A 12,074-nucleotide genomic window follows, 5' to 3' on the forward strand; every position below is an offset into this window, starting at 1 on the left:
CTAATCCATAAGGAAAAGCAAATTAATTTTTCAAGTGGTTTTCTTCTCTGGAATTTTGCTATTCAGATTGGGTTGAAGTATGTGAGCACTGAGTGAGTAATAGCGAGCACTGTGCAGGGAACACAGTGGTAAATGAGAAGTCATGGTCCCTGCCTTTATGGAGTGTTTGTTCTGTGGGGGTTGGGGTGGAGTCAGTGGATAGTAAGCAGAAAAGAAGTCAGTAAGCAAATAAATGAACAAGAGAGTTTGGGGTAGTGATAAGCATTTTTGAATCAAATAAAGTCTAATGACCCAAAGGGGTGACAGTGTGGTGGTGTTGGATGAGGAGGTGTGACCTAGACTAAATGATCAAGAAGGGCTCTGAAAGGAGGTGACCACAGAGCTGAGACTTCAAGGAGAGAAGGGACTTTGCCTTCACCATTGCGTCCCCATTCCCAGTGACTTAGCCAGTGCCAGGTAAACAACACGTGTTCAGTAGATACTGGGTGAATGAAATTAATCAGTGAATGAAGGAGCCATTCATACAAAAATCAGGGAGTGTATAGAAATGCTTTTGCTATAATAGCTCATATTAATAGCTGCTCCTGAGTTTGCTCATATTACATGCCAGGTCCTTATGCTTAATGATTTACATTTATTTAAAAGTGGACTCCTCATAACAACCCAAATAATTAATTACATTATTATCCCATTTTTTCAGATAAGGGCTATAATGACATTTGTGGTAAAGGGAATGGAATTTTATACTTTAAAATCTTTGATTTTCTTGTTACTCAAACACTTTAAGATCAACATTTGGTTACATTTTAATTAGTCAAAATGCTGGGAGATGTGATGTTCTGACTTACCTAATTTCCTATCAAAACATATTTTTTAAGTTCTATATAAAAATAAGTTTGTCTGTCTGCTTCTTTCATATGCTAGTTAAAACTGACTCATAGAAAATCTGAGTTGAAAGCATCTGTAGAATTCAACTTGTCAGACAGTGCTGTTTTACACATAATGGGATTTAGCCATCAAGAACCTTTTCAATTTTTTTCTTCAATAACTGAATTTTTCCCGTGACTATTTGTAGTCAGTAAACTTATAATAACAAGACTCTGTCATTTGTTAAGCACATGAATCACGTGTTCCAAAAACAGTTTATTCGCTCTTCATAAGAACTGCAATGACACAGACATTAGAATCCCCACCTTACTGATAAAAGTACCTGAGATTCAGGGGCCTACATGATTTGCTCAAGGTCACCTTGACCATAAATGGTAGACCTGAGATTCATAGTCAGAATCTAATACACCATGCTGCTTCTTCCAAAATAGGGTCAATCCATAGAAAAAATTTAGAAATTGATCACAAAAATTATAGCAGTTTGGATTGAGTATTTACTCATCCTGGGACGCTAGAAATTATGTTTATTTTGTTTATTTTGGAGGGGGAGGCAAATTTTTCTCCACCTGGAAGTAAAGGGTAGAAAAAAAATTCCACTTAGTTATATTTGAATTAATGCATGTAGCACCACACATCCAATGGTCAACAAAACGCAGCTCATTTGAACAGTAAGACCGTTGGCTTTTGGCAAAGACAGAGAGGGAAACTTGACAGAGACTTGTGGGGAAGTCCCTACCCTAAGAAAACCCCTCTATGACAACGAAGTGCCCCAGGGACCTTTGAGTTCTCTAAGGGCTGATAAAGTGCAATCTTTACACCAGTGGCAGATACTATCTTTCATGTCTTCTCTGATTGACTAAGGTTTTCTGCCTCTGATATTCTTCCCTTCTCCTTCTCATAGGAAGTTCCTGGCTGGAGAAACCCCCAATATGGGTGGGCTAAAGATACAGGACTCTGGGGCCGCTCGGTCTTCTCCAGAGGTTTTAAAGATGAATGTCAGCTGTTATTTTATCTACCTATCTGTCACCATCATCATTGCCACTTATTTTGGAGGAGGTGGGGGAGTATAAAGAACAGCCATTAAAAAACATCAACAGCAACAACAACAGAGCCTAGTGATTTACTGACCTCAAAACAAACCAGTAAAATATACCTTCCAGAGATTGGGAGAAACCAGCCTAAAAGTGATTTTAGCCATTTGAGGCCTTTTGAAGATGAGTTTAAACAACATTTAGTCTTTTTTTCCCTTTATTTTTTAATTTAATTTTATTTTTACTATTGAAATATTGTCAGTTATAATGTGTCAATTTCTGGTGTACAGCATAATGTCCCAGTCATGCATAGACATACACATATTTGTTTTCATATTCTTTGTCATTAAAGGTTATTACAAGATATTGAACATAATTCCCTGTGCTATACAGCAGAAACTTTTTAAATCTATTTTTATATATAGCGGCTAACATTTGTAAATCTCAAATTCCCAAATTTATCCCTTCCCACCCCCTTTCCCCACTAACCATAAGATTGTTTACTATGTCTGCAAGTCTGTTTCTGTTTTGTAGATAAGTTCATCATGTCCTTTTAGTCTTTATAGTTGAGAAGCTCCTCAGTCCCCACTCTCTACTCCTTTCCCGCCTTCCCCCCACCCCTCTATCCCCACATGCTTTGGGGGCATGCTGGAATCCCAATATATCTAGTCATCACAGTCTGAGAAAAAGACTATGCATTCATGATTACAAATTTAGATTATTTCTGCAAGATAATTGTTGTGTCATCCCCCCAAACCTTAATTCCAGGAATAAATCCAACTATCAGTACAAAAAGCACTTATGAGATACTTCCCGTGAATTTTTGGATAAAACATGGTGGAATTTAGCGGTTAGGTTGCCCTAAACCGGTAGAAAAACATTTCAAAGAAATAGACAGAAAAAAGTCCTCAGTTCCCTGAAATCATATAAATGTCAAGCCTTGATCTTGTCAAGCTGGTCCTTTGGCATTTTCTCTTCATATCTGTATGACATTACGCTCCCAAATGGATTACCAGAGCCACCCTGGCCATCAAAACCAACATAATAAGATAAAACCAAAGACGTCTATATTTTATAACTAAAAATATCAGGGAATATGCTATTTTCTGTGACTGAAATTTACACCTCCCCATCCCAGGTCTTCCCCAGGACGTGTTGCTTCATTGTAGGCTTACCACTCTCTACTGTAATTGCCCCTTTGCTTCTTAGCCTCCCAAACTAGGCCAAGTCCTTTAAAGACAGCTCACAGTGCTAGTCACACTGTGCTTGCCTTAGGTGGGCTTCCACTGGAAGACATCCACGGGAGACTGGGATGTGTGTGCAGACATTCTCAAAAACAACACCTGTGGTGGGGACGAGAGAAGCAGGAATGGGCCGAGGGAGGAGTTGAAATGTGATACCATCACGAGGAAGGCCGCACAAGATCCCTGGGTGGCTCTAAAGCTGGGATGACCCCTTCAGAATCCTCTCACCTTGAAGCAAGGGAACTAACCGGGCCTTTCTTGCTCATCCGCTAATCGATGCAGGTTGGCTCTCCCAGTGCGGCATGACCTTGGGCAAGGTGACTCTCACCAGCTGAGGGCAGTTCCCAGCAAAGAGTGACTCAGCTAAGCACTGTCAGCTGCCGCCAATACTCCCCAAAGCTGGGGGAATAATGAATGTGCCTCAAGTCTGAATGCAGTGATCTGGGTGGCATATCACAACATTCACTACAATCCTCAAAAAAAATTATTAGATAAGTGGCATTATAGTTCAGCCATTTCTCCAAGTGACTGGTGTTTTTGATTTCACATATGTAAGTGGAATACTTCAACCAACTGGGGATGTATCGTGCATAGCTTTTAGTCTAGAAGGATCACTTTTAGGTAGCAGTTACATAGCTACTAGGTTTTGGCACAAATTTTTGACAGAAAATTCGTTTTATTTATCCAGTGTTGAAGAAATTCTGAAACCAGAGTTAAAAGACCTGGGTTCTTATTAGAACTCTGCCACTTACTACATGAGTCATGTTACTTCTTTGTTTTCAGTTTTCTCATCTGTAAAATGGCAAAAATGGTATTTTGGGTGACTCTTGCACAGGGTTGTAGGACAAATAACAGAAAGGATGCTTGTCAAACCCCTTTGTCAGTGACTGGTGAAGAAGGGACCAAAGAGGCTGTGGGAAGCCTCCGTTAGCATGAGGAACAGGGTAGGGGATGGCCAAGGGAAGGGATTAGGAAAAAGAGGTGGAATTTTCCCAAGGTGCCGAAAACCATCTTTTTATTTCACCACTGCATCTCAGACCTACTCAAGCAAATTCAAAACAAAGGAGAGAGACAAATCATCTGACTGGATTATATACAGTAAGTCAGTCTTCATGTATTTTAGGATTTGTTTCTCACCCCTTTCCCACCAGGTAGAGGCTGCAGCAATTAAATTATTGGGAGGAAAGGAAAACCACTGTGTTTATTTAGTTCTTGGGGTTCTTGGCTACAATGTAACATCTATCACCTCAACACCACTTTGACTCAAGCTGTTCATCCGAAAGCAAGTGGGTGTGCATTTCTAAGTCTCTCTTTATCTCTCTCTCTCTTTGTTGTGGTCGTGGTTGCTTTGGTCTCATTTTTGATCTTTCCCCATGACAGCCCTTTCTTAGTCCCTGTCCTGAAAGCAGTTGATCATCCTTCAGGTCTCAATAAAGTTAGCATGGACTTCCCCACAGTAGCGGAAATGTTTCCTTTGAATTTGAAGCTTTTTCACCCTGATGGCATGACCTTGGTTTGGGTTGAAAACTGGAGATAAATGTCATGTGGTCAACTCCAGGGAGGTGTACTTGGCTGATTTCTAACCAAAGATATTTCCTGACCATTTGCCCACAAGAGGCTAGTTTTCTCTTCTATCCTAGAGGTTTTTCTGTTGCACATTCTCCCCTTCTCCCTCTGCTATTCTTTCTAAGAATCCATCCATTCATCCATCCCTCTCCCTTCCTCTTGGTTAAGAAGCCAGCTTACGTTGCATTGCAAATTTCATGTTCCCTTCCGCAGCCTCCTTGCTTAGGCTAGATGTAGATGAACTCTGCCTTCAGTTTCACTGCTGTGCTCCTGGGAGATATGTGTGTGTGTGTGTGTGTGTGTATTTGCACTTTATTTTTTTGCTTGGCCTCCACCTCCAAGAGCTGGCGATGGGCCAGGATAATTTCAACAAAGCAGTGGGGCAGATCAGGATCTGGCCTGCCCTGGGCTTCCTGTTGTTATTTCAAGATTTATGGGTTGCATGAATCTTGCACTCAGTCCTGGACTTGTTATCATGTTTGTTTTTATTGGTACCCTATAAAGAGACCACATCAATGCTTGGGAAACCTGACTTGGACTTTGACAGATCTGGCCTCCATATCAATGTTCTTTTTTCCTGTGTAGCCAGGCAACTTTCCCCTTACCAGGTTTCTGAAAGGTAATGAGGTATTGCATATAATTAGACAGTATATGGATATAATGGAAGCATTTTTCTCATGGAAGCCTGCCCTGACCCCTCAAGGGTAGACTGGGTACCCTTCTTATGGCACCATATACTTTTCCCTGTATTTTCTGAAGTCAAAAAGAATCTCTTGTTCATCATTGTATCTCCAGAGTCTAGAACACAGAAGTGTCAATACGTATCTGTTCACTAATTACCTGAACTTTGGAAAGTGTGGACCATCGTCGTCCAGTTTCCTGAGAAGGAAGGGAAGTAATGATATCTGCTTTTCTGGGTCCCATCTACCCTGGGCTCCATGGCCTCTTGAGAGGCAGTGCTGAGGGTAAGTGGATGTTGTGTTCTTACATGTGATTTTGTCTTTTCATCACTGTGTCCAGCCATGACATCCTCCTTGTTATACCTAGAACTTGTCAAGCACAGTCCTCTCCGTGGGGGAAGCATGGTTGGTCGGCAGTGGGTTCAGGTGGTCAGGACATAATAGCAAGCTGCCGATAACCACCATTTTCTTCCTGCCTACCCATGTTCATTAACAAGGTGAGGAAATGTGCTTTTTGCCGTGTATCCATGCTGTCAAGATCCTTTCCAAACCTTTATCTTTCTCTTTGTATAAATATCAAGTCAATGTTTGTTGGGTAGAATTGAAATTCAGGTGGTAAGACATCCAGATTGTGATGGGTAGATGTGCTTGATACCGTCACCTTTTGTTTCCAGGGGATCAGGGCTTCTAACCAAGCCTTTCTAGCTCTTTGTCTGGCTAACTCATACTTATCTTAATATCTTCCTCTAAGGGACCCTCTAGGGTGATGCAAATTTGGGCTTCCTGCTACATGGTTCCCCATGTAACTGGAGTGTATTATCATTTTTATCATATTATAATTTCTTGTGTAATTTGTCTTTTTCACTCATGAGAATAAATGTTTCTTGAGGGCAGGGAACTTGTACATGTCTTTTTTTTTTTTTTTTTTGTGGTCAGACTTGGTTGAACAGTGCTGTCCCAGAGAACTTTCAGCAATGGTGGAAATGCTCTATTCTGCTTGGTCCAGTGAGGTAGCCACTAGTCAGATGTGGCTGTTGAATACTTGAAATGTAGCTAAGGTGACTGAGGAACTACATTAATTGTATTTAATTATAATTAATCTGTATTTAACTTTAATTAGCCATGTATGACTAAAAGTTAAGGTGCTGAGCTGCACAGTTAGAAGTCTTTCTATTTATACTATTGTTTTCAAAGAACAAACTTTCGGCTTTGTTAATTCTCAATTTTTTTTTTTCCTGTTTCAATAAATTCTGCTCTTTATCATTTCCATCTACTTCTTTTCTTCTTTCCCCTTTTTTCTTTCTTGTTATTTTTCTAACTTCATCATTAATTTTAACATTTCTTCATCCTACTGTAAGCATTCAAAGGTGTAAATTTTCCTCAGTGTTGCTTTATTATATTCCACAAATTTAAGCTACAGTATTTTAAATCAACTTTATTTACATACATTAAAGTGCATCCTTTTAAAAAGTACACTTAGATCAGTTTCAGTGAATGTACACACCACCTATTTTACCACCATCACAATTAAAATATGGACTTTTTCCATCACACGAAAATGTACCTTCATGCCTGTTTGCCATCATTCCCTATCCCATTAATCTACTGTCACTACAGACTAGTTTTGCCTTTTGTAGAATTTCATATAAATGGAAAAAAATAGCATTGATTCTTTGCTTCTGTTTCTTAAATTCAACATAGTGTTTTTGAGAGTTATCCATGTTATTGTATGTAACAATAATTACTTCCTTTTATTACAGATTAGTATTCCATGGGATGGGTAGATCACAATTTGCTTATCCATTTATTTCTTGTTGAATGTCTGAGTTGTTTTCAGCTTTTGGCTATCATGAATAAAGCTGCTTTGAACATACATGCACAGGTTTTTATGTGGAGATGTATTTTCATTTTTCTTGGGTACTAGGTGTGGACTTGTTGGGTCATATGGTGACTAGAAGCTTAACTTTATAGGAAATGGCCCAAGTGTTTTTAAAGCATAGTTGTGTCATTTTCAATTTCCACCAGTAACATATGAGAGTTTCAGTTGCTCCATATCCTCACTGATACTTGCTATTGTCAGTGTTTTAACTCGTAGCTGTTCTGTGGGTACGTAGCAATCTCTAACTTATTTTATGCTCCTGATGCCTAATGATGTTGAGCATGTTCTCATGTGCAGACCTTTGTGTAATTTTTGTGATATGCCTATTCAAATATTTTGCCCATTTAAAAATTGGGTTGATTATCTTCTTAGTATTCAGTTGTAAGAGTTCTTTATGTATTCCGGATATAAAACTTTTTTTTTGTCACCTCTGTGTACTACAGATTTCCTCCTTGTCTGTGGCTTTCCTCCTCATCTGCTCTTTTAAAAGCAAGATATTATAATTTTAATTAAGTTCAGTTTATCAACTTTTGTCTTTTATGGTTCATTGCCTACCCTAAGGTCACAAAGATATTTTCTTCTGTGTTTTCCTCTAGAAGTTTTAGAGTTTTAGCTTTTAAGTTGAGGTCTATGATCCATTTTGAGTTTGTGTGTGTGTGTGTGTGTGTGTGTGTGTGTAAGGTGTGGAAGAAAGGGTCAAAGTTAATTTTTTTCCAAACAGGTATCAGTTGTTCCAGAACCACTTGTTGGATTTCCTTTCCCCAATGAATTATCATGGCACCTTTGTTGAAAATAAATTGACAACATGTATGTGGGTAATGTAATGTCTGTCTCTTTATTGCATATTCCGTTCCATTAATCTATATGTGTACTTTATGCCAATACCATACTGTTCTGATTACTGTAGTTTTGAATTATCTTAAAATTATATAGTGGAAGTCCTTCAATGTTGTCTTCTTTTACAAAATTTGGCTATTCTAGATATTTTACATTTCTATATAAATTTTAGAATTAGTTTTGTCAATTTCTAATTTCGTTTGGAATTGTATTGAATCTACAGATGAGTTTGGAGGAATGACATTTTAATAATACTGAGAATTCTAATCCCTGAACAGGGAATATTTTTCCACTTAGACATTTTAAAATTTCTTTCAATAGTGTTTTATAGTTTTTAGTGGGGGAGGATAGCTCAGTGGTAGAGTGCGTGCTTAGCGTGCATGATGTCCTGAGTTCAATCCCCAGTATGTCTGTTTAAATAATAAAAATAAATTAAATAAACAAACTTAATTACTGCCCCCAAATAGTGTTTTATAGTTTTTAGTGTATAGGTCTTGCACCTATATTGTTAAACTTATCCCTAAATATTTCATATTATTTTCATTCTATTATAATTTTTTAACTTTGGTTTTAAATTGTTATTTAAACATACAAATGATTTTTTATATTTGTGTATTTTGTGTATTGTCTTTTGTATCTTCTAACATGGCTAAATTCACTTATTATTTCTAGTAGCCTTTTTGAAAAAATAGAATGCTTAGGATATTATATATTTACTAACAAGCTGTCTAAGAATAAAGACAATTCTACTACTTCATTTCCAATATGTATAATTCTACTGTTCTTCTTGCATATTGCGTGGGCTAGGAACCCCTAATACAATATTAAATAGAAATTGTGGGAACCCTCAACATTGCCTTCTTCTTGCCACCTTCTTAGTCTTGGGGGAAACATAATTCTTGCAGTATCAATTGTGGTACTAGCTGTAGATTTCTTAAAGATGCTCCTTGTCAGGTTGATGGAATTAGTTCATTCCTAGTTTGCTGAGGGGTTTTATTGTGAATGGGTGTTGAATCTTGTTAAGTGTTTTTTCTGCATTTATTGAGATGATCATATGGTTTTTCTCCACCTGTGAATATGGCTAATTATGTTGCTATTTGAGTGTTAAACCAATCTTTCATTTCTGACATAAATGACACTTTGGTGTTTATTATGGTATATTGCCCTTTATGTACATGGTTGGATTTGATATGCTAACATTTTGTTAAGAATTTTTGCATCTGTGTTCAAGAGGAAAATTTATTTGTATTTATTTTTGTAGTAAGTTTGTTTCATTTTGGTATTAGGTTAATGGTGGTCTCATGAAAGGAGCTGGGAATTTTTCCCTTCTCTATTTTTGGAAAGGGTTTGTATAAAATGTGCATTTTTTTCTTTCTTAAATATCAATATAATTCACCAGTGAAGCCATCTGTACTAGGAGTTTTCTGTGTGGAATTTTTTTATTAATAAATTTAATTCATTGACTATATAGGCTTATTAAGATTTTCTGGGTTTTTTTTTTTTAAGTTTTTGTTGGTTTGCTAATTTTTGACTTTTAAGAAATTTGTCCTTTCTATTTAATATGGTATAAATTTGTTCATACTCTTATCATCTTTTTAATATCTGTTGTCTCTTTTGAATCCACTAATTTCTCATATTGATAATTTTTCTCTTTTCTTACTTCTTTTTCCTACCAAGCTAGGGGTTTATCAATTTCAAAGAACCAACTTTTGGTTTTATTGAATTTTCTGTAATGTTTGTCCAATTTCTGTGTTACAGACTTCTATATATATATTTATTATTTTGCTTTTTTATATACTTTGGACTTAATCTGGCTTCCTTTTTAAAGAAGACCTTTGTAGGTCCCTTATGTGATAATTGATCCAAGGGCAAAAATTCATCACAGAAAATCTAGCCAAGAGATGGGAAGGCCTGCATAATCCAGCAAGAACTAGTCTGAGGGAAATATCTTGGTTAAAGTCAGAAAGGCTGTGGGACTGCCACCCACTGACATCTTTTTTTTTAAGTAATTTGGTCAATGACTATCTTTTAGCTGATTTCTTAGCCATCCTCCAGAAATATGAGGCAGGGGGCACTTACCCATTAGGTACAGTAGGTGAGGTGCCAAAGCCCCATGATCTCACAAATGTTTAATTTCCTTCACAAAATGATGGTGAAGATGATGGTCCTCGTGACCATAAAAACAGGGTAAATCATGTATGGTCCCAAGCATAGGGCCCATTATGAGAAGCTATCTTCAATATTTGAAGTAATAACACCTCCAGAGCATCAACAAAACATATCTTGAAGGGAGAACCCTAGAATCCTCAATCTGGCCTGGATCTCTTTGTTTGACAATAAATAAAATTTAACTTTTTCCTGAGCAAGAAATCAGAATGCTATTTCTAGAGAAAAGGAGGGGGGAGGGGGACAGGTGGAAACTCACATACTTCATTTTGCCTGAGCTTGTGGGGAAGACCTGCAACCAGAGACGCTGGAGTGGACACTGCACAGGATGCAAACTCCACTGTCATGTCCCAGACTTGTGCAATGCAAGCATTTCTGGATGTACTAAGTCCTGGGTAGTGGTCTACCCTTGCACTCTGATGTGGATTTATTCCTAAAAATCTGGAGCGCTTAAACTTTCTCAAGGGGCGGTTCGAGTTTCTTGCAGAGCTTATCTGACCCAGAATGCTTTGCAAACCCAGCCCCAAGATCCCACTCCCAGCAGAAACTGAGAAGCAAGCAGCATCCTCGTTAATCATTTCAGCTTAATAACTAGCCCTTGGCCTTTGCAGGCTGCCAAATATGAAAGGCTGGACCATGAGATGCTCTCCAAACTTTTCCATAAGGACTCTGGAGGTTAGTGTGAGGTCTCGTGTCCCCACCTTCCCTCGCATTCCCCTCATCCCAAAATGAGCTTGCATAACAACCCTCAGGGCAGACACTCTGCTCCAGTGGGGAATAGCTAGCTTCTGCAGACGCCCACGCTCCCACCAGCCCCCTGTTTTCCCAGAGGCCCTCTTTTTTGGCCACGCCCCAGCCTCTAAGCAAGCCCCACCCCCCTGCAGCTGGCGGTAAAACGTCAGCCAATAGCGATCGCCCAAGGCGGAGCACGTCGGTAGGCATTGACCCCCCACAGAGCCGGTGGTAACCAGTTCGCTGCACGCGAAATAGCGCGAGGCTGCCTTCGCTTGAGGCCGTGTTTGCAAACCGCAGAGCTTGTGGAGGCTCAGGGTTTCCACAGCGCATCTACTATGGCGCCTGGGCCCAGGGGCCTCTACTGTGACCGGGCTACTACTGCCTAGGGGGTGTACGAAATGGAAATATGACCTGAATCTGTGCAGGGTCCAGCGCCAGAGCTAGAGCACGCTAGGTGGAGGAAGGAGATTCAGGCCTCGTGGATGGCGGGAACTACGAGGGCGGCGTTGGCGGCCGGGAGCCCGGGTAGCAGCCCCCTGAGGAGACGGGACAGGCGTCCGCTGCCGCCGAGGCCCCGCAACCCGGAAACCGGCTTCGCTTCTGTTTTAATGTAAGTATTTCGAGCTATAAATCCCCTCTAGGCACTGCCTTATCTGTATTCCACAAGTTTTGTTATGGCGTGTTTTAATTTTTATTTAATTTAAAATATTTCTAATTTCCCTGTGATCTCTTATTTGATTTGTGGGTTGTTTAGAAGTGCATCTTTTAATTTCTAAATATAAATTATTTTACAGATTTCTTTTAGGTATTGATTTATATTTCTGGTCGCTTATTTCTAACTTGAATTTATGCAAAGGAAAAGCCAGGCTGGGCTAACTCGTAAATCTAATTTTAGCAAGTGTCAGATTACTGATCTGAGTTCTGCTGGGCTAACTTGTAAATCTAAGTTAATAAATGTCGATTTGCTGATTCCCTGCTCATGTTTTTTGCTAGCCAGCTGGATTTTCAGAGAGACATATCTGGCCTTGAAATGTTGGTTTGCTGCCTC

This window comes from Camelus ferus, chromosome 21 (genome assembly GCF_009834535.1).
Source record: "Camelus ferus isolate YT-003-E chromosome 21, BCGSAC_Cfer_1.0, whole genome shotgun sequence".
NCBI classification, from domain to species: Eukaryota; Metazoa; Chordata; class Mammalia; order Artiodactyla; family Camelidae; genus Camelus; species Camelus ferus.